Below are 22,270 nucleotides of genomic sequence, written 5' to 3' on the forward strand. Positions count from 1 at the left end.
CCCGACAGCTCGGCCCGAACGCCTTTCAGCTCTTCTCCAAGCTGGGCATGGGCATCCTGGAGCTTGTTCCTTTCATGCTGCACCTTATGCAGCACCCTCTCGCCGGCCTTTAGTTGGCGCAGAAGTTCTTGCCTGTTCGGATCTTGTCCGGCAGCACCTGCAACGTCATTTTTTAGACTTGCGCAAAGGCCAAACGCTACTTATCTTTCTAAAATAATGTGTTACCAGGAGAGGTGCATGTGTTTCCTCTCGCGCCAGAGAGTGCGGCCTCAAGTTGGGCCTTGCACTCTTGCAGCTCCTGAGACAGTTGGGTATTCTTCTCGGTAAGATCCTACGTTTCATATGATCCTTAAATCAGTTAATATAACTACTTTAAGTCTCGGGGGCTACTGGCATATACAACTATTAAATTCTCTTACCCGTATGTCTTTTACATACTGCTCCGTGGCTCTGGTAAAACCATCTTGAGCAGCACGAAGGTGCGCGTCCCCCGCGTTAAAGGCATTCAACGCCTCGGGGGAGAAGCACGCGTCACAAAATACTGCCCGGCGGCGCCTGTGATTCAGGGCACTCTCCGCCTCAGACTTGGTGGCGGACAGTCTGTCGGCATCCTCCGTCGGAGGAACGTCCGGCTCGTGCCTTGCGCTCGCCTCCCCCACCAGACCAGGTGCTGGAGCCTAGCTGGTAGAGGTTGGATTGGCAACCTCCACGCCTGCAGTCCGGCGGACACTTTTTTCCCTACAAAAGTCATGAGTACTCAAACGCTTCCTAGGAACGTTGCTCTGAATAATGAATTGTGAGCTACACCTTTGCGGCGACGTTTCAATCCGCGCCGTGCTCCTCTTCCGCCTACTGGTTCAGACTGGCCTTTGTTGGCCAGCCACCGCGGGCTCGGCTTCTCGCCCTACGGGCGCCTCCTGCACAGTGCCATCGTATACGGTGGTCAGAAATAAGCAAGGAAGGAATGACGGTGTCAGGACTTCGGTCGCAATCACCTGGGAAGCCGGATATAGTCCGGGATAGTCGGCCGTGATGGCGACTAAAGCATTGTCCATGCTGGGCTGGTGGAACACCCCGTCGATTAGCTCCACCATTATGTCCGGATCCTCTTCGGAGGCCGGATCCTAGGATCTCTTTGGATCCTCGGGTTGTGGAGCTGGACTTAGCATGTCCTCCATGATCCGGCGCAGCTCCTGCATCGAAAGAAGAACACAATATAAGAAACTTAAGTTTCAAAAAGCATGGGTCGGGCACGCAGAGTGTTCGCTTACCCAAGGCCGGGGATTATTCATGGAGAACCCATTTAACGGGTTCGTCCGAAGGAAATCCTCCTTCTCCCCCTTATATAGGCCGGACAGGATCGTCACCAGATCTTCGACCGAATCCGGCCATTTGCGGCCATGACGGGTGGCATCGTCCTCCCCGTTGAAATCCCACATGGGGTGGCCCCTGTATTGTAGTGGCTGCACCCCCTGCATAATGCATGTCGCCATGACTCCAATCATGGTCAACCCGGCATGGGCCAGTAACCTTATTCGGCCCATCAAATAATGGACGCTCTTGTCTTCCTCCAGTTGGGGGCTCCGCGGATGCCAACTAAGGCGTTTCTTCAGAGGAGCATTGCTGAACTCCGGGAGGCCGATCCGAACAGGGTCCGGCAGCGGAGCATCTTCTATATAAAACCATTCCGAAGGCCAGTCTTCGGACGCCTTCTTAGGGGTTCCAGATGGATATCCGGTCCTGGCAATGCGCCATATTTCGGCGCCGCCCACTTGATATATGGACCCCTCGTGAGAACGGGGTACAAGGCAGAACAACCTCTTCCACAGCGCGAAATGGGGCTCGACGCCCAGGAATAGCTCGCAAAGAGCTACGTAACCCGCAATATGCAGGATTGAGGCGGGCGTGAGGTGATGAAGCTGGAGTCCGTAGAACTCCAGGAGCCCGCGGAGGAATGGATGTACAGGAAATCCGAGCCCCCTTATCAGATAGGGGACGAAGCATACCCGCTCCCCTTTGTTGGGACTTGGGGTAACCTGCGCTTGCTTCCCACCTTTGTAGGTGGACAGCCCGGCTCGAACCGGAACCATAAAGGCCGGAGGGAGATATCCCCCCGCTTGGAGCTTCACCAGCTCGTTATGCGGAACAGAGCATCTCCTCCAATCTCCTGGCAAAGGGCTGGGAGCGCGAGAAGAGGAGCCACGTTGACGGTCCATGATGGAATGGATTCTTGGTCGAAAGCGCTCTGTTGAGTATTTGCGGGAGGAAGATGGTGATTTGGATCTGGATTCTTGCCTCCCTTATAGGCAGATTATTCGCACAACTAGGGGGTAAAACATAAAAGACACCCTGGCTTTTCACATTCGCGCGACGCGTGGAAGAAGGCCGTTATTGGGCGTGGAAGCCAAGACGCGCAACATTGATGAGGAAGCCGGACACTGTTCGGCAGGTACGTAGAACTTGAAGGAGAACCCGCCTTGCAACGCCGAAGACTACACACATGCTGGACTTATCATCATTGAAGCCTGGTTTGGGGGCTACTGAGGGAGTCCCGAATTAGGGGGTGTCCGGATAGCCGGACTACCATCATCGGCCGAACTATCATCGGCCGGACTATCATCATCGACCGGACTCCAAGACTATGAAGATACAAGATTGAAGACTTCGTCCCGTGTCCGGATGGGACTTTCCTTGGCGTGGAAGGCAAGCTTGGCGATACGGATACGTAGATCTCCTACCATTGTAACCGACTCTATGTAACCCTAGCCCTCTCCGGTATCTATATAAACCGGATGGCTCTAGTCCGTAGGACAACAACAACCATTACAATCATACCATAGGCTAGCTTCTAGGGTTTAGCCTCCTTGATCTCGTGGTAGATCCACTCTTGTAAACATCCACAATATCAATATCAATCAAGCAGGACGTAGGGTTTTACCTCCATCAAGAGGGCCCAAACCTGGGTAAAACATCGTGTCCCTTGTCTCCTGTTACCATCCGCCTAGACGCACAGTTCGGGACCCCCTACCCGAGATCCGCTGGTTTTGACACCGACACTCTTCCACAAGCAAAACATGATCAGCACCAAGACTCAATGTGTACACTAGTAGAAAAGGGGGCATTGGTCCAGGCCGGGTCAGCCCATTAGTCCCGGTTCAATACAGAACCGGGACCAATGGTGGCATTGGACCCGGTTCGTGAGCCCCGGGGGCCGGCCGGGCCACGTGGGCCATTGGTCCCGGTTCGTCTAGACCTTTTGGTCCCGGTTGGTGGGACGAACCGAGACCAATGGCCTCGCTCCTGGCCCACCACCATTGGTCCCGGTTGGTGCCACGAACCGGGACCAAAGGCTGCCCATTAGTCCCGGTTGGTGGCACGAACCGGGACTAAAGGGTTGGTCCTCGTTGCGGTCAGAGTTTAGTCCCACCTTGCCAACCGAAGGGCGCTCACACCCGTTTATAAGCCCCCCCCTCTCTGCCTTGTTGAGCTCCTCTCAAAGTGAAAATAGATGCCCTTATACAGGGAATTTGACCTAAATTCATGTTGAATTTCTCTGAAGTAGTAGAAATTTATTATGAATTTAGGTCTAATTTTCTCTATAATCGCATCTATGCTCATTTTTTTTAGTAAAGTTAATCACAACTATTTTTTCTTCTATTTATTTTCTGAGTAGTTTTTTATATAGTTTTTTTCTTTTCTGCTATATTTATTTTTTTCTATTTTTTCTGAGTTGTAATAAGTCTTTAAAAATAAAAAAAGAGGTGCAATGCTCGTTAATTAGCTTCAAGCCTTTCGAAATAGTGTAAACTGCACTGCACATAGCTCCGTGCAATCTACCCTATTCCTCAAGGCTTAAATCTAAGCAATGTGCAGGTTAGCATTGAGCCTCTTCTGCATCGTCTCTGCACTCGGGGATTATAAACCGCTGCGAGTGCCTCTCGCTTGGTGAGGTGGGACTAAAAAACAGCTGCAGAAAGAATCAACTAAGAAACTCTTTTACCGGTTCATGGCACGAACCGGTACTAAAAGGTGCTCATGGGGCACCAGCCTTAAAACCTATACCAAATAAAATGCCTTCGTAACAGCCTTAGAACTGGTACTGAAGGAATCGACTAAAAAGCTTGTATAAACCTCTAGTATTATTGAAACTAAAATTATATAGAACTTTGTTACAAACTTTAATAGCAAAAAGGATTATCATAAAAGAAAATAAATAAGTAATTAGAATTCTGTTCAAAACATTAAAAGCAAAAAAGAATTATCATAAAAGAAAATAAATAAGTAATTAGAATTATGTTCAAAACATTAAAAACAAAAAGAATTATCATAAAAGAATATAAATAAGTAATTAGAATTTTGTTACAAACTTTAATAGCAAAAAAATATCATAAAATAAAATAAATAAGTAATTAGAAAGATTATAATTAATCTGAGCTAAAAGAAAAAAAATTAAAAAAAGCAAAAATCAAAAGAAAACAAATAATTCAAAGCAAAAAATAAAATAAATAAAATAAAAAAGTGCCACCTAAAGGGCTACCACGGCCTGAATATGACTAGAAACCCAACAATGGGCCAGGATTCAGGCCCGCAATAGGCCCAATAGGCCCACAGGCACATATAGTGAGTTTAGGCCTATAAGCCTGCATTTGAGAGGAGCTCGAGAGGGCAGCGGGAGTGGGGCTTATAAACCACTCTCGATCTCTCTCGGCTAGACAGGTGGGACTAAACTTTCGTGCCGCGATGCGGGCAGCACAGGGCCTTTAGTCCCGGTTGGTGGCACCAACCGGGACTAAAGTGGTGCATTGGTACCGGTTCGTGGCACCAACTGGTACCAATGCCCCCCCTTTAGTCCCAGTTGTTGCCTCCAACCGGGACCAAAGGCCTCTGCTTCCCGCCCTTTGGGCTACTGAAAAGAGACATTTGGTCCCGGTTGGAGGCACCAACTGGGACTAAAGGGGGGCATTGGTCCCGGTTGGTGCCACAAACCGGGACCAATGCCTTTGCTATATAAGTAGCACTTAGGAAAATTTCAGAATCGCCCATCCCCACTTCAATCTCTTCTACGGCCTGCTCTCCCCCGACGGCGGCGAGTCCATCTCCCTGGCCCGTCCCGCGCCGCCCCGACGCCGTCTCCGCGCCGCCCCGCCCGCCCCGGCCTGCGCCGCCCCGACGTGGTCGCCGCCCCGCCCGCCCCGGCCCACGTCGCCCTGATGTCGTCGCCGCACCGCCCGCCCCGCGCCGTCGCCGTCGCCGTCGCCGTGAGCAACTAATTTAATTTGACGTTAGTAGTAGTTAATTTAGATGTGTAGTTAATTTTGTTAGATTTTTTTGTAGTTTATAGATTTTTTTTGTTAGATGTGTAGTTCATAGATTTTTCTGTTAGATTTTTTTTCATATTGTGTAATTAATTTGTTCATATTGTGTTAGATTTTTTATGATTTTTTCTGTTGTAATTTAGATGTCAAATTTTTATGATTTGTTTCTGTTGTAATTTAGATGTCCATTTTTTTTCATATTGTGTAAGTAATTTAGATGTCAAATTTTTATGATTTTTTTCTGTTCATAGAATTTTTATGATTTTTTTCTGTTTTAATTTTGTTCATAGAATTTTAATGATTTTTTTGTAGTTCATTGATTTTTTTGTTAGATGTGTAGTAATTTAGATGTGTAGTTCATAGATTTTTCTGTTACATTTTTTTTCATATTGTGTAATTAATTTGTTCATACTGTGTTAGATTTTTTTATGATTTTTTCTGTTGTAATTTAGATGTCAAATTTTTATGATTTTTTTCTGTTGTAATTTAGATGTCAATTTTTTTCATTGTGTAAGTAATTTAGATGTCAAAAAAATTTATGATTTTTTTCTGTTCATAGAATTTTTATGATTTTTTGTTCCAATTTGTTTCATAGAATTTTAATGATTTTTTTGTTCGTAGTATTTTCTTTGTCAATTTATTGTGTATGTATAGGAAAATTAGTTAGAAAAATAAAAGAACTATAGTTAAACTAGTTTATTTTTAGTAAGTAGTACTTTATTTTATTTATAGTAAGTGCTTCATATATAGTTGAACTAGCTAGTTGATTTAACAAACCAATTTATTTTACTATATATAGAAGTAGTTTATTTTTAATAAGTACTACTTTATTTATTTATAGTAAGTGCTTAGTAGTTGAACTAGTTGATTTAATTAATAAAACTACTTTATTTAACTATATATAGAAGTAGTTCCCGCATCGACGTCGACGATGCCTATCCCGCATCCTCATCGTCATCGACTCGGCGGTGGTGGAGGCCTGCTTGATCAGGGCCATGTTCGGGACTAGGCTCCGCCGGGCTGGTATTGGGAGGTGCTACCTTCTCGGGGACGTAGGTTGGTGAGGAGGCACCCCATTGTTGACCCGATCCATGTTGGTGGCGGTCGCGTGGGCCAGTGACGGTGCCGAGGCTCCCGGACACCGCGGAGGTGGTACGTCAATGTGTCAGCGAGGAGGACGAGCACGTCCGTCGCTACATGGTTGCGTTGGAGGGCAGGTTCGACAATACCTGGCAGGTTCTTCAGGGATCTCACTGGAGCTATGATCCTGTGACCGTTCCTTATCTTTGGGTGTGCACCGCCCGCGACGATACCCGTCGGGCGCTACAGTTCTAGCTGTATAAATTAGCGATGCTATATGTATGATAGTATTCGAGGAGTATTCGACGATGTACGGACACAAGAGATGATGTACTTTTGGTTATAATTGAATGCATGCTAATTTGAATACTACTTTATTTTACAATTTGGTTTTGCTTATTGAATGCTCATATTGGAAAAGTACTCCTACTTTGAATGCTAAAATTGAAGAGCACTCTATGCAGAAATCTAGGAGCCCCCTCCATCATCCACGCCATCGTGGGGGTAGCTTCTCCTTCATTCCCATGTGCTAGACAATTTGTTGTAATAATGCACTCGGGAATGAAAGGAGAAGCTACGTACCATCACCGATAGTCAACCCGTGATTAATAATAATAATCTAATTTAGGTTTTTTAGTACATATATTTAATATTTGATATATGAACTTAGGACGGAAATGTCGTACTCGGACGACGAAAACCGCCCGGGGGAGTGCGACTGGTGCCACGACGACCGAGGTATGTGCGACAGGTTCATTGAGCTGGACGAAGATCGGCGCTTCAGCATTAAGCTCGAGGAGACCTTCGATGTTCATACGGTACACAACGACGACAATAGTTTTTTTCATAATTAAGCACGACTTCAACTATTTTAACGTGTATTTTTCATCTTTTCCAATTCGACTAGCTTATCCCATGCTATGCAAGACGCTATGTCTTGGAGAGGATGGGTTTTGAAGACCATGAAAGTATGGAAACCAAAAAATTTCATGGTGTGGATTTTCAAGTAAAGTTGTACAATGCTGAGAGTGTAACCCATTTTGGTTGCAAAAATTGGGAAGCACTTTGCAAGATGTATTGTTTTGATGAGGGTATTCTTGTCACCATGGATCTTGGTGATCCTACAATCTAGCAAGACAATATGGCATTTGGGTCCTTGTGGATACACCTCCAATTCTTCCCTCATGTGAGCTTAACATAGTTATTAAGTAATTTATATTGTTTATTTCAAAATAGTTAACAGCTTGTTTCCATTGACAGCTTATTTTAATTCTTCAAAGAATGTGTGGAAAATGGTAGACAAAACCCACTACACCGATGGCTCCGAATTAACTTATAAGGAGAAAAATCATCTGATCGCATTTTGTACTGATCTTGAGAATTACAATGTCTACAATCGAACTCCTCAACATTATGGTCAATACGTGCCACTAGTGCACGTGTTGAACTACGGTAACTACCATGGAGATACCCTGGTAAGATTTTTTACTATTACGACATCCCTGCATCTTTTTTTAAATACTTCTAAAACTAGTACATCATTGCTAACTACGAAGTTATTACTATGTTTTTCAATAGATAATACCGAATGATTGTGTGCCTCATCTGATGTATATGCACGGTCGCCTTGATGTTTTGAACATACAACCAGGTCGTCCTACGAATCTCAATTGTCCATACCGGATTTCTAAAAGAAGTGGAGACATGACAATCAAAGAATGGAAAAAATGTATGGACAGTCGTAAGGAGCTTCTTGCAAGCAAAAGGAGGCGAAGCGCAAGAATTGGAGACAGGATGATCTCCATTCTTCATAATGGAGAGTCAGGGTCTATATTGTTTTATGCTATTTTACCTTAAGGGTGTTTAGGTCCTACCTGATACTGATGATCATGTGCTAAGAACAATTATGTAGGGTTGGGTTCGATGACTATGAGGATGATGATCGTATGACTTGTTATTAATAACGAGTAGAAGTTGTATGATGATGCATGATTAGTAGGACTTGTTATTATATATGATGATGTATGATGCAAGCATGCATGAGTTATTATATATCAGCGGGTGAAATGAACATAGCAGTATAAGAGAGGACACTTCTCTCTATTAGCTAGCTAATAACAACCTAAAATTAACCCCCAAAACCCCTAAACCAGCCACTTTTTTTTAAAAAAAAGAAAAACCTAAGCTGCTGACACGTGGAAGCCTTTTGGTCCCGGTTCATGTCACCAACCGGGACCAAAGGCCCTCCTGCCTGGTCTGCTCGCTGTGGCCACGTGGAGGCCCATCTGTCCCTGTTCTTGTTAGAACCGGGACTAAAGGGTGAAGGCATTAGTAACGACCCTTTAGTCCTGGTTGAAGAACCGGGACTAAAGGCCCTTACGAACCGGGACAAATGCCCCCTTTTCTACTAGTGGTATTATAATCATTACTATGTAATCTAGATTATTGACTCTAGTGCAAGTGGGAGACTAGAGGAAATATGCCCTAGAAGAAATAATAAAGTTGTTATTTATATTACCTTATATCATGATAAATGTTTATTATTCATGCTAGAATTCTATTAACCGGAAACTTAATACATGTGTGAATACATAGACAAAACAAAGTGTCCCTAGTATGCATCTACTTGGATAGCTCATTAATCAAAGATGGTTACGTTTCCTGACCATAGACATGTGTTGTCGTTTGATGAACAAGATCACATCGTTAGAGAATGATGTGATGGACAAGACCCATCTGTTAGCTTAGCATAATGATTGTTAAGTTTTATTGCTATTGCTTTCTTCATAACTTATACATGTTCCTCCCACTATGAGATTATGCAACTCCCGAATACTAGAGGAATACCTTTTGTGATATCAAACATCACAACATAACTCGGTGATTATAAAGATGCTCCATAGGTGTCTCCGAAGGTGTTTGTTGGGTTGGCATAGATCAAGATTAGGATTTGTCACTCTGTGTATCGAATAGGTATCTATGGGCCCTCTCCGTAATGCACATCACTATAAGCCTTGCAAGAAATGTGACTAATGAGTTAGTTATGGGATGATGCATTATGGAATGAGTAAAGAGACTTGTCGGTAATGAGATTAAACTAGGTATGAAGATACCGACGATCGAATCTCGGGCAATTAACATACCGATGACAAAGGGAACAACGTATGTTGAGATGCAGTTTAACTGATAAAGATCTTCGTAGAATATGTAGGAACCAATATGAGCATCTAGGTTCCTCTACTAGTTATTGACTAGAGATGTGTCTCGGTCATGTCTACATAGTTCTCGAACCTGTAGGGTCTGCACGCTTAATGTTCGATGATGATTTGTATTATGAGCTATGTGTTTTGGTGACCGAAGTTTGTTTGGAGTTCTGGATGAGATCACGGACATGACAAGGAGTCTCGAAATGGTCGAGAGGTAAAGATTCATATATTGGAAGGTTACATTCGGACACCGGAATGGTTTCGGGAAGTTTCGGAGTACCGGGAGGTTACCAGACCCCCCCCCCCCCGGGAAAGTAATGGGCCAACATGGGCCTTAGTGGAGAAGCGAGGGCCGGCCATAGGAGGTGCCCCCCTTGCCAATCCGAATTGGACAAGGGGTGGGGGCGGCGCCCCTTTCCCTCTCCTACTCCCTCTCTCTTTCCCCCTTTGCTACTCCAGAAAAAAGGAAAAAGGTGGGGGGAGCCGAATCCTACTAGGTGTGGAGTCCTAGTAGGACTCCCCCCCATGGCACACCCCTCGTGGCCGCCGGCCTCCTCCTCCCCTCCTTTATATACGGGGGCGGGGGCACCTCAAAGGCACATATATTGTTCTCTTAGCCGTGTGCGGTGCCCCCCTCCACAGTTTACACCTTCGGTCATAGCATCATAGTGCTTAGGCGAAGCCCTGCACGGATCACATCACCATCACCATCACCATGCCATCGTGCTGACGAAACTCTCCCTCGACCCTCTGCTGGATCAAGAGTTTGAGGGACGTCATCGAACCGAACGTGTGCTGAACACGGAGGTGTCGTACGTTCTGTACTAGATCGGTAGGATCATGAAGACATTCGACTACGTCAACCGTGTTAACCTAACGCTTCCGCTTTCGGTCTAGGAGGGTACATGGATGCACTCTCCCCTTATCGTTGCTATCCATCTCCTAGATAGATCTTGCGTGATTGTAGGAATTTTTTTGAAATTGCATGCTATGTTCCCCAATAGTTTTTGCCATAGAAAAGTTGGAATATAGTAGATATAATGCAAAAAATATATGAATAGGTTTGCAATAGTACTTATAGTAGTGGTTTGCTTTCTTATACCAACGGATCTCACGAAGGTTTTGTTGAGTTTTGTGTGATTGAACTTTTCAAGTTTTGGGTGATCTTATGATGGATGAAGGAATAAGGATTAGCAAAAGGCTAAGCTTGGGGATACCCGAGGCACCCCAAGATAATATTCAAGAAGTAGCAAGCAACTAAGCTTTGGGATGCCCCCGAGTGGCATCCCCGCTTTCTTCTAACAACCATCGGTATTTTACCTGAAGCTATATTTTTATTTGTCACATGATATGATTTTTTGCTTGGAGCATCTTGTATGATATGAGTCTTTGCTTGTTTTGCTTTTTGTTTTAAGTGTTGAATCCTTGCTGAACACACCTTTTTGAGAGAGCCAAAAAATTATGCTATGCTTGCTCCTATACTTCACTTAAATTTTTAGAGCCATGGATTTGCTCTAGTGCTTCACTTATATCTTTTTGAGCACGGTGTGCTTTGTTATTTTTGAAGAAATACTCTCATGCTTCACTTAGATTTATTTGGGAGTTAGTAAAATTTTCAGAAATTCTCTCTTGCTTCACTTAGATTATTTTAAGAGAAAGAAAAATTATGCTCATGATCTTCACTTATATTTGTTTGAGCTTATCAAAAGCAACATATCAAAATAGTCCCAAACTGATAGATATCCAAGGAGGATATAATAAAAACTTTCATGAAGATCACTGGACAAAATAAACTTGATTCTTAGTAATGGTTTTGAGATATTACGGTATGATATGTGAATCATGTTGATGAGTAATTGTGCTTTAGTAAGAATATTGATGTTAAGGTTTGTGATTCCCTATGCAAGCATGAAAGTCAATAGTTATGCAATGAAATTTATATCCTACTTGTTGTGCATTATTCGGTGTTACTTATGCTTAATGCTTGGGTACGAGATTTTTCGCTTTTTGGTTGGTCGTTTGTCAATCTTTTTGCTAGCCTTCATTTTGCACTAAGTATGATCACTACTTGTGCATCCAAAACCCTTTAAACCATTTTTGCCGTATGAGTCCACTATACCTACCTATATGCGGTATTTCCATGCCGTTCTAAGCAAATTTGCATGTGTCATCTCTAATTTTCAAAATAAATTTCTCTTTTGTGTACTCTACCGCTCGCGAGGCGGTGAGGGGTGGCCAATATTTTCCATGCTAGATGTGTTATTCTCACAATGAGTGTTTATTCACTTGTCATTGCATGGGAGTACGACACAGGTATTAGGGATGCCCGGTCCCTAAATGAAAAATGAATTCACTTTATGTTGTCAAATAATAAATTCCTTGGAAAGTGTTGGTATGGAGGGCAACCGTGGATTCGGCTAGCCGTCGAAAGTGAAAGTAATGTTGGAAAAAGGAATAAACTTTATTTTCTGTTTGGGAACCGCCTATGATGTATAGCATGGAAAGTGTTGGGAGCTCTAAGTCGTTTTCATTGGTGGCAAAAGTATGCCTCTCAAAAATATTTTTATCTCTCAATTTAAGCTTTGAGCTCTGGCACCTCTACAAATCCCTACTTCCCTCCGCGAAGGGGCTTTCTTTTACTTATGCAATTTTTATTTTGAATTTGAGTCTCCATCTTCTCTTATAAAGCACAAACTAAGGGGCACTATGATGGTATTTGAGCATTGGGTGTAGCTAATATTCGAGTGTGTTTCATGAATGGATCAATGATTGAGCATAATGGGCTAGGGATAACTTGCTTTAGTGTTGATATTTTGAAATACATGGTTGCTTGTTGATATGCTTGAGTATTAAAATCTTCATGTCAAAACTAGACTATTGCTTTGAACCGTATAAAAGTCCAAATGTCCATGCTATAAAGAAAATAAATGTGATCAACGTGTTAGGCAGCATTTCACATCAAAAATTTTGTTTTTATCATTTACCTACTCGAGGACGAGTAGGAATTAAGCTTGGGGATGCTGATATGTCTCCAACGTATCTATAATTATTTATTATTCCATGCTACTATATTATCATTCTTGGATGTTATACAATCATTTTATAGTCATTTTATATCATTTTTTGGTACTAACCTATTGACATAGTGCCCAGTGCTAGTTGTTGTTTTCTGGATGTTTTACATCGCAGGAAATTAATACCAAATAGAGTCCAAACGCAGCGAAACTTTTTTAGGATTTTTTTTGGGCCAGAAGATATCCAGTGGGCCAGGGAAGCACCTGGGGGTGCTCCGAGGGGAGAACAACCCACCATGGCACGCCTGGAGGCTACGCACGCCCAGGTGGGTTGTGCCCACCTCGGGTGCCCCCTGAACCGCCTATTTGCTCTATAAATACCCCAATATTCTAGAAACCCTAGGAGAGTCAACGAAAATCAATTCCAGCCGCCGCAGAATCCATAACCACCATATCCAATCTAGACACCATCACGGAGGGGTTCGCCACTTCCATTGGTGCCTCTCCGATGATGCGTGGGTAGTTCTTTGTAGACCTACGGGTCCGTAGTTAGTAGCTAGATGGCTTCCTCTCTCTCTCTCTCTCTCTCTCTCTCTCTCTCTCTTGATTATCAATACAATGGTCTCTTGGAGATCCATATGATGTAAGTCTTTTTACAGTGTGTTTGTTGGGATCCGATGAACTTTGAGTTTATGATCAGATCTATGTTTTTATCCATGAAAGTTATTTGAGTCTTCTTTGATCTCTTATATGCATGATTGCTTATAGCCTCGTATTTATTCTCTTATATTTGGGTTTTGTTTGGCCAACTTGATCTATTTATCTTGCAATGGGAAGAGGTGCTTTGTGATGGGTTCGATCTTACGGTGCTTGATCCCGGTGACAGAAAGGGAAATGTCACGTATGTATCGTTGCTATTAAGGATAGCGAGATGGGGTCTATTTCTACATAAATAGATCTTGTCTACATCATGTCATCATTCTTATTGCATTACTCTGTTTCTCCATGAACTTAATACACTAGATGCATGTTGGATAGCGGTCGATGTGTGGAGTAATAGTAGTAGATGCAGGCAGGAGTCAGTCTACTATCTTGGATGTGATGCCTATATAATGATCATTGCCTCGATATCGTCATGATTATTCGAAGTTCTATCAATTGCCCAACAGTAATTGTTTTCCCACCATTTGCTATTTTTCTCGAGAGAAGCCACTTGTGAAACCTACGGCCCCCAGGTCTATTTTCATCATATTTGCCTTTGCGATCTATTTTCCTTTGCATTTACTTTTAGATCTATTAAACCAAAAATACAGAAATACCTTGCTGCAATTTACTTGTTCCGCGATCTATTTATCCTATCTACCACTTTTACCTCACGTTATTTGCCTATCTTGAGGCGTCGTATGCAAAAGGGGTTGACAACCCCTTTAACACGTTGGGTTGCGAGTATTTGTTATTTGTGTGCAGGTGCGGTTTATGTGGTGTGAGGAGGTTCTCCTACTGGTTCGATAACCTTGATCTCATCACTGAGGGAAATACCAACCGGCGCTATACTGCATCATCCCTTCCTCTTTGGGGAATTACCAACGTAGTTCTAGCAAACATCACCCTTGTGATAAGTTCATCTTGTATTTATATTTGGTCCTTTGCGACTGTGGTTCCGACCACATAGTTCTTCTTTCGTCCCATTTCTCGGACAAGTTAAAGTACTTGTCTTCTACAGATCAATATGCTCGCCCAACCTCTATTATGATCTACCTTAAAGTATTACCCCTGGCATCTCGAGGATATCATGCCATTGCACTACATGTTATGAACTTTTGATGAAGTACTACCTTTCCTTGTCATTGTCACTTCATGGTTTCTGGGTTGTTTGTCAACCGGGAACACTGAAAAGTGAATCGATTCTGCACTTCGATTCAATAACTCTAAGTAATTTTTGTTTCTTGCGAGTTCAATAATCCTTTTAAGTCATTTCTAGCCTCACCGGCTATATCTTTATCGCGCTCAATTTTGACTGTGCTACCTGGTCCTTCCCGGAGCACAATTTTTGATAATGAGCTAAGCTTACATCGATCTTCCTCATCTTATCGTCTTGCCTTGATCAACAAGATTGATTTCAAGTTTGTGTCATACCCGGTATTCCAATAACCTTTTGCTTCATCATTTCTTTGACTTGATGTCATCGCCGATCTATTACCTCTTCATGAAATCTCTCGACAAATGTGTCATCATCATCATCAACATTCTGAGCTCTTCCAGGATATCAATTACATTCATGAGAAGAAATACCATCCTTGCCCCTCAGTGATTTGTGTTATCATCGACAACATTTTTTGCATTTCCCCCAACACAACTTGTTCAGATAATGTTGGACATACATCCTTATTGACATATGATGGATTGTTGCTGAACCCATCGGCCATGTCCTCATCTTTTCCCGATAAAATTGCACGAGATGTTCTAGAAATTCCCAATGGATCCTTTGTGTTCCCAAGGTCCGACATTTACGTGATGACCATATCAATGCTATCTGAAGCATGTCTATGGTACTCCGACCTTCAATAAGAACATTTGAAGCACAATGCTAAATTTTATTTATCAATTATCCAAACACTATTGTATGGGTAATGTCATGAAATTCCTCTCCCCTTACCTAAATGGTTTTATACTTCTATCATGTCATGGATATTATGCTCTGCTTGTCCTTGGGAAGGATATACCCCTGAAATATGTGTTTAAACCCATTTTCCTTTCCATTGTTCTATTTAATATGATAATTGCATCTTCCTTTCCATTGTTTTGTTTAACCTTCCTTGTGATCTATATGATCTAAGCAGTAATAATTCCCTGCTTATGTAAACACCTTGGTGTATAACTTTGTCAGTAAGACCCTGTTACTATTGTTGATGACATTCCGGTAACCATCGATGGTCGAGAACTTTGCCTCTTGGTGCGCCTCGTTCCATGAGCAGGAAAATGGTTCTCTGCGTCCCTCGCCCTTGGTACCGATGTTGTTTCCGACATAAATGATAGGCTATTCCCTGACATGCCTTGCGATCCTGACCGTGCAAGATGTCAGCGCGCTTCCTACGTCCAACCCACATGGTGGGCCCATAACCCAGAGTTCCACAGGATCAAAACCTGACTCTCATGTACATCCCTGCTTTCTCAAAATTGTTCCTCTCACTTGGCTTCGTATGTAAACCATGAGCCACATTCCTAGCGATCTATTCTGGTATCAGACGCAATACCTATTCCCATTGCTTTGAACCCCTTTCACTCTCTATTTCAGGCAAAGAACGATTGCCTACCCGGTTGAAGCTTCTTATTGCACCTCCTTACCTTGCTCTCGATGTCTTTCTTGAATTTCGACTCGAGAGGTGCCTCTATGCCATGTTCACTGAGATAGCCCCCAGGTACCCATCTTGTGTTGAGCCCATCCTTCCCGAGTCTTTCCCCCTTACTCCACCCCTTAAATCTCGGGACGAGATTTCTTGTAGTGGAGGAGATTTGTAACGCTCGGATAATTAAGTTACAGTAATACCATGCTAATTGTGACACGTCTTCACTTTTACTATTGCTAGGTCCCAGGTTGGTTCAAACCGATTCAGAATTCAACTTTAAAATAAAGTCAAACAATAAGGGTTTTCAAATGTCAAAACTAAAATGTTCTAAATGTGACAAATAATTCATAGATAATTATGATGGTGAACCGTCATTTTTACAAAGTGAGTAAATGCCCTTAAATGAATAAAACAGGGGCTAAAAACCATTGTTAAATGCTTTTAAATAATAAACAAATACAAACCTATTTTATTGTTATACCAAACTAATTGTGGCTCTGGCCTATATTGCAATACTAATTAAGGTACAAGTTTAGTATTTTATAAAACTATATTACTATTAAAATTAGAATTAAAATAAAAATAAATAAAAAGAAAAGAAACAAAAACTAACCTACTGTGCACTCGGGCCTTGATGTGAACAGGCAAGGCCCAGCCCACCTGGAGCTCGTCCCCAACCTCTCTGTTCATCAGAGGCTGGGTGGACGCCACACCCACGTCCGTGGCCATGGATGGCCACGTGCCAAACATCCAACCCACCAGGGCGTCTATAAGGCCCCCCTCGACCCCGTACGTGAACCCTAGCCCCCCCCCCCTCGCCTGAGAAGATGTGCAGGAGGACCTACGTACTCCTTTACTTCGTCTGCACCACCGGATCCACGCCGTGGAACTCCAACGTCGCCGCCCGCTTCATCTTCTTCCTCGGACGCTGTCGGACCTCCTCGTCAAATTTGCTGACGTCTATCGCTCCTAACCTTCCACCGGCCTTTCTTGTGCCCCGCGGTGAGCTCCTCGGCGATCCCCCCTAATTTCCCCGTCGATTCCATGATGTATCACCACTTCCCGCAAGCGCCGAAGCTCGTCGTCGATGTGGACGACGTGCCTCTTGTTGCTGAGCTCTCTGAGCCTCCCCGTGTTATCTGTCGAGCTTGTAGTGACCTATAGCTGCTTCCTAGATGCTCCTTTTGCTCACCCTCGCAGCCAATGCGCCGTAAACACCGTGCTCCGACCGCCGCCGCAGCGCCACGTGCTCGCTCTCGTCGAGCTTCCGCGCCTCCCGCTACCTACTGCGCTCTGACAGCGCCTAGCCATGTTTGGTCGCACCTTGTCGCGACTCGCCGCACCCGCGCACACAGCCTCGCCCAGGTCGCGCCACTGTGCCGCCTGCGCATGCGCGCGCTTGCTGCTACCTGCTATTGCCACTGTCTACTATTGCTGCCGCTATCCACTACTTGTCGCTGATGTTGGCTCTACTGTTGTGCTGCTCCGTTGTTGCGTTGCTCGCTGCCTGCTGCTAGCCTGCTACTAGTGCAGCGCTGTTACTGTAGCTGCTGCTAGCTTTTATAAAATAGCACTGGTTAGCCCCCTGAACATCTCAAAACAACAACTAAACAAAGATGAACATAGCTAAACAAAATATGTGCGGGCAGTACACTTGACAAGTTTCAAAACATCCCATCGAACCAAATTAAAAAGATGTAAGGATTAAATCCTATGAAAATCACAAAATCATATGTTTGTATATTTTAAGAGTTTCTGGAATTAACTTCAAGTAGCACTTTTCAAATGCAGTTTTGATCAAGCAACTGAACTCTAACATGGATGTCAATGATACGGTCATGTAGATCACAGAAAGATGATAAAAATCTATAAAGGGCACTAAGCCATAGGATGGACAGAACTATAGTTATAGCCTTTGGAAAACAGCTAAGTGGTGTTAAAACTGAGCGATTCTAATACGGACATACAGCTGTCCAGTATTACTGTTAGTCCTACTGTTCTTGTCGATGTGTTACATGCAGAGCGAGGCAAGAGAGGGCAAGCTAGAGCATGAGATAGTGCAACGTGAAAATAGAAGAGAACGGGAAGATGTCCAGATTGCATGCAACATTATCTATTTGGCTGATTGGTTTCCACGAATTAAAATATCAACTTGTTTGTTTGTTGAGTACAAGGATCAAGTCAGGTACGTGCCAGCACATAGCTCAGCTACGGCAAGGGAAGATCAATCTGATTATTTCTTTGCAAAGAATCTGTCACGTGAACGACCAAGAGTTACACGCACAAGGAAGTTTATCAGGTGAAAGATCATGAGTTTAAAGAAGTCTGGGTGGGGGCCACCACATTGGAAAAAACAGACCAAGGAGCAAACTAAAGATGCGTATCAGAAAATAGGGGTCCAAGTTAGGAATATTTGTATCAGTTTTATACCAGTTGGTTGTTTGCTAAAATATAAAGCATGGAATCTAGGAGAGGGTTAGACGTGAGAAAGAGTCCATAAGTTTTAGGAAAGCTAGCTTGCGTGTGTGTGTTTTGTTAGACGTTTGGCTTATATATAAAGCCTGGCGCATCATGGAAAAAGGTTAGATTGTGTTATTATGAATTAGACACCGTGTGTTCCGTTCGTCGGCCATTATCGAGTTTAGAGAAACCTTATAAAAATCTCTGTTGGCGTGTGAGTTCCTACGACGCGACGCGTAGGAGATTACAAGCTGAGCCTATAAGGTTCGTCCATGTTATTCCTTTGGATCGAGGGGTTGGCGTGTTGTTTCCGCGGGATTTGCGAAAATCTTCGTAAACCTGCTACCATTACTTGGTGCAATGGAGGTTCGTGCCGTGAAAGATCGGCCAACAAGGGATCGACCCTCATCTCGAGGTTCGCTTTTCATCAGATTCTCAGACTTAGCCAATTTTCTGGAAATTCCAAATAACTATTTAAAACTTTGAAAAATCATAGAGAAATAACCGTAGATCAGATCAAAAAACTTTATATATGAAAGTTGCTCAGAACGACGAGACAAATCCAAATACGCCTCCTCATACCTGGCACATGCCCCTAGCATTTTTTTAACATGGAACCGTCTCCTCTCTTTTCATCTGTCCGAAAAATATCAGACGTCGGAAAAACCCCTCTGGATGTTTTCCCTCTACGTCTACAACGTGTAGCACTGCGTTAGGTCACTCCCTAGCACCGCGTATTGCCATGTTAAGCTTTGTGATGCTTTGATTGCTCTATTATTTATTGTGTTTTCCCTCCGTTACTTCTTTTTGGTAGACCCTGACACCGCGGTTGAACCAGTGATCGACTACTTCATCGTTGAAGATATGTATCTGTCTACAAAACAACCAGGCAAGCAAACCCCCCATTGATCATTTCGATATCGCCCATTCTCTTCTCTATTATGTTTGCATTAGAACTACTACTACTTTTTGTATGATCCTATTTTGATGCATAGCCTTTTTTTTTGTTAACTGCATTCATACCTTACCTGCTTATTCTAAACTGCTTAGTATAGGTTGGTTAGAGATCCATTAGTGACCCCCACCTAAGGATGGCAACTTTACCCATGGACATGGATACCCATGGATATGCGACCCGAATGGATAGGGTTTGGATATGCTTTTGTGCCCATGGGCGGCGCCCAAACCCGACCTGATTGCTCATGGGTAGGTCATGGATAAAATCTTGTACCCGTGGGTGTATCCAAACCCAAGCTTATAGTATGCATTAATGGGCAAAAATATGCTATCCCTACCCACAGCCACATGTCCCACTGCAATTTTACACTTCCTTACGTAAAGCATGCAAAAGAAATTGCACAATCCCCACCGTAACATTTATTAGTTGACATTCAGTCCCCACTAACATACTCCAGCGCCCCTTCCCTTATTTTTATCTCCTCATTAAATGACTCGTCATTCTCATCTTTTAGAAAAATACTGAATGATATTAGGTTATTAGTGGACATTGATTTACCATAAGTTGATGTATTACAATAAGTGAAGCCTTAGCCTGCCACAAGCTGAATAATGGAAGAGCTTATGTTAATATTATGTTATGCCTTATTTACATGTCTTGAGAGGACCCAATGGATATCCAGTGGGTATGGATAAAAAATCCATCGGGTTTGGACATGGACACAATTTTTCACCCATGGATTTTTTCATGGGCGGGCAAAGAATGTCTTCATGGATATGGATATGGATTTGATTTTGTTCAACCCGATCCAAACCCAGCGCATTGCCATCCTTACCCCCACCTTGTCGTAGTTGCCCCCGCTTTATGTTTGATGACTCGATCAACGTGATCGATGTCCAGGCCCCGACACCGCACATCACCCCCCTTAGTTGTACGACTCTGCAGAGTTATTATCGAGTGTCGAGGGTGATACCTCGTCAACACTTCTGGTGTTAACCCTGTAGTGTAGCTATTCAGTCATGGTCATCGAGGGTGATTCCTCCTTCACCACTCCCGATAACGACTTTGTCGTGCAACCCCTAAAGTTGGACCAACGAGGGTGATTCCTCCAAGTCCACCTTGAAGGTTACATCTAGTGGGAATCCATTGTGGGTGATTCCTCGGGTTTCCCCCTTGCTGTTTCAGACACACGGTTAATTTGACTTACCACAGAACCATGATGACATCGGGTCGGCCCTGAGGGGTACCCGCGAGTGAAGTGAAGTCGGGTTGATCCGTAGGATACCCGCAAGTTTTCCACGCGGCGCGGCTGGGCATTCTTAGCGTTTGCCGCAAGTCCGTGAGACAGGGCGACGGGACCACATATCATGGATCACTGATCGTTACCGCACTACCAAGACACTAACGGTTTGGATATTTAATCCGAGTAGGCCCCTGGCCTTTTTCGCACTAACCACCACGCGGGAATAAGTATGGTCACTCTGCGTGGTATGATTCTTCCAAAAGCTCACTGACGTCAGCGACTAAGCGGCGCGTGCCGGGTTGGAATGGAACACCTTCTCTTGTATAAGGGAGGCTAGGTCTTCTCACCGACAGCATTCGCAACGTGCGGGATTGCAAAGGACGATTGGCCCATGACCCCTTCGCATTTAGGATGTAGACCGTCGTGTTGGCCTCTCAGTTGAGCTTAGGTAGGACTACAGCGTGTTGATCGGCCGAGGCCAGTCATGACCTGATGGTGTGTCTGGCCGGAGTTGATCGAGCGTGTTGGGTAAGTTTGTGCACCCCTGCAGGGAAGTATTATCTATTCGAATAGCTAGGTCCATGGTAACAGACGCTTGGAGTTGTATCCCGATCGATACAACTAGAACTGGATACTGAATGCTGAGGCATGTAATGGATATGTGGCTCCGAGATTGCTTTCCCCCAGGGAGTCGGGGAACGATCTCTGGGCGTTATTTCTACAACTTGTTTGTTAAATATAAACTGCTATTCTATACTCTTCTGATTGCTGCAAGATGCTTGGAGCTGCTTGAAGATGCTAGTCTTTGATAGGCTAGGCTTTCCCCTTCTCTTCTGGCATTATGCAGTTCAGTCCACTGATACTACCCATTTTATTGATACCGATGCATATGTAGTGTAGATCCTTGCTTGCGAGTACTTTGGATGAGTACTCACGATTGCTTTGCTCCCCTTTTTCCACCTCTTTCCATTCTTCCGGGATGCTGTAACCAGATGGTGGAGCCCAGGATCTAGATGCCACCTTGGATGACGACTGTTACTGCACTGAGGGTGCCTACTATGCGTGGAGACCAGCCACGACCAAGAGTAGTTAGGAGGCTCCCAAGCAGGAGGCCTTGCCTTTTCAATTGATGTTGCTTTTGTGCTAATCTTCTTAAGGCAAACTTGTTTAACTTGTGTCTGTACTTAGATAATGTTGCTTCCGCTAACTCATTTGTTTTTGAGCTTATGTATTCGAGCCATCGAGGCCCCTAGCTTGTATTATTTTTAATTTGTGTCTAGAGTTGTGTTGTGATATATTCTCGTGAGTTGTTGATCTTGATCTTACACATTTGCATGTATGATTAGTGTACGATTGAACCGGGGGCGTCACAGTCTCCTACTGCATGAAGATGAAGGATGAGAGCAAGAAGGACAAGAACGCCTAGCACAGTGTTTGGCATGAGAGACTGAATGAACAACACGTCAAGTACGCGGCCAAGGACGCGTACACAAGCTACGAGATGTACAGGCGGATCGTTGACATCAGGAAGTGTCTTCTTCCTGCCCCAGACAAGGGATTGAGCCACAGAGAAGTGGCAGGAGCGTCACAACACTACAAAAAAGACACATCTGTGACATTTTGGGCCGAACGAAAAAAAATATGTCA

The sequence above is a fragment of the Triticum aestivum genome, chromosome 7B (genome assembly GCF_018294505.1).
Source record: "Triticum aestivum cultivar Chinese Spring chromosome 7B, IWGSC CS RefSeq v2.1, whole genome shotgun sequence".
Classification (NCBI taxonomy): Eukaryota; Viridiplantae; Streptophyta; class Magnoliopsida; order Poales; family Poaceae; genus Triticum; species Triticum aestivum.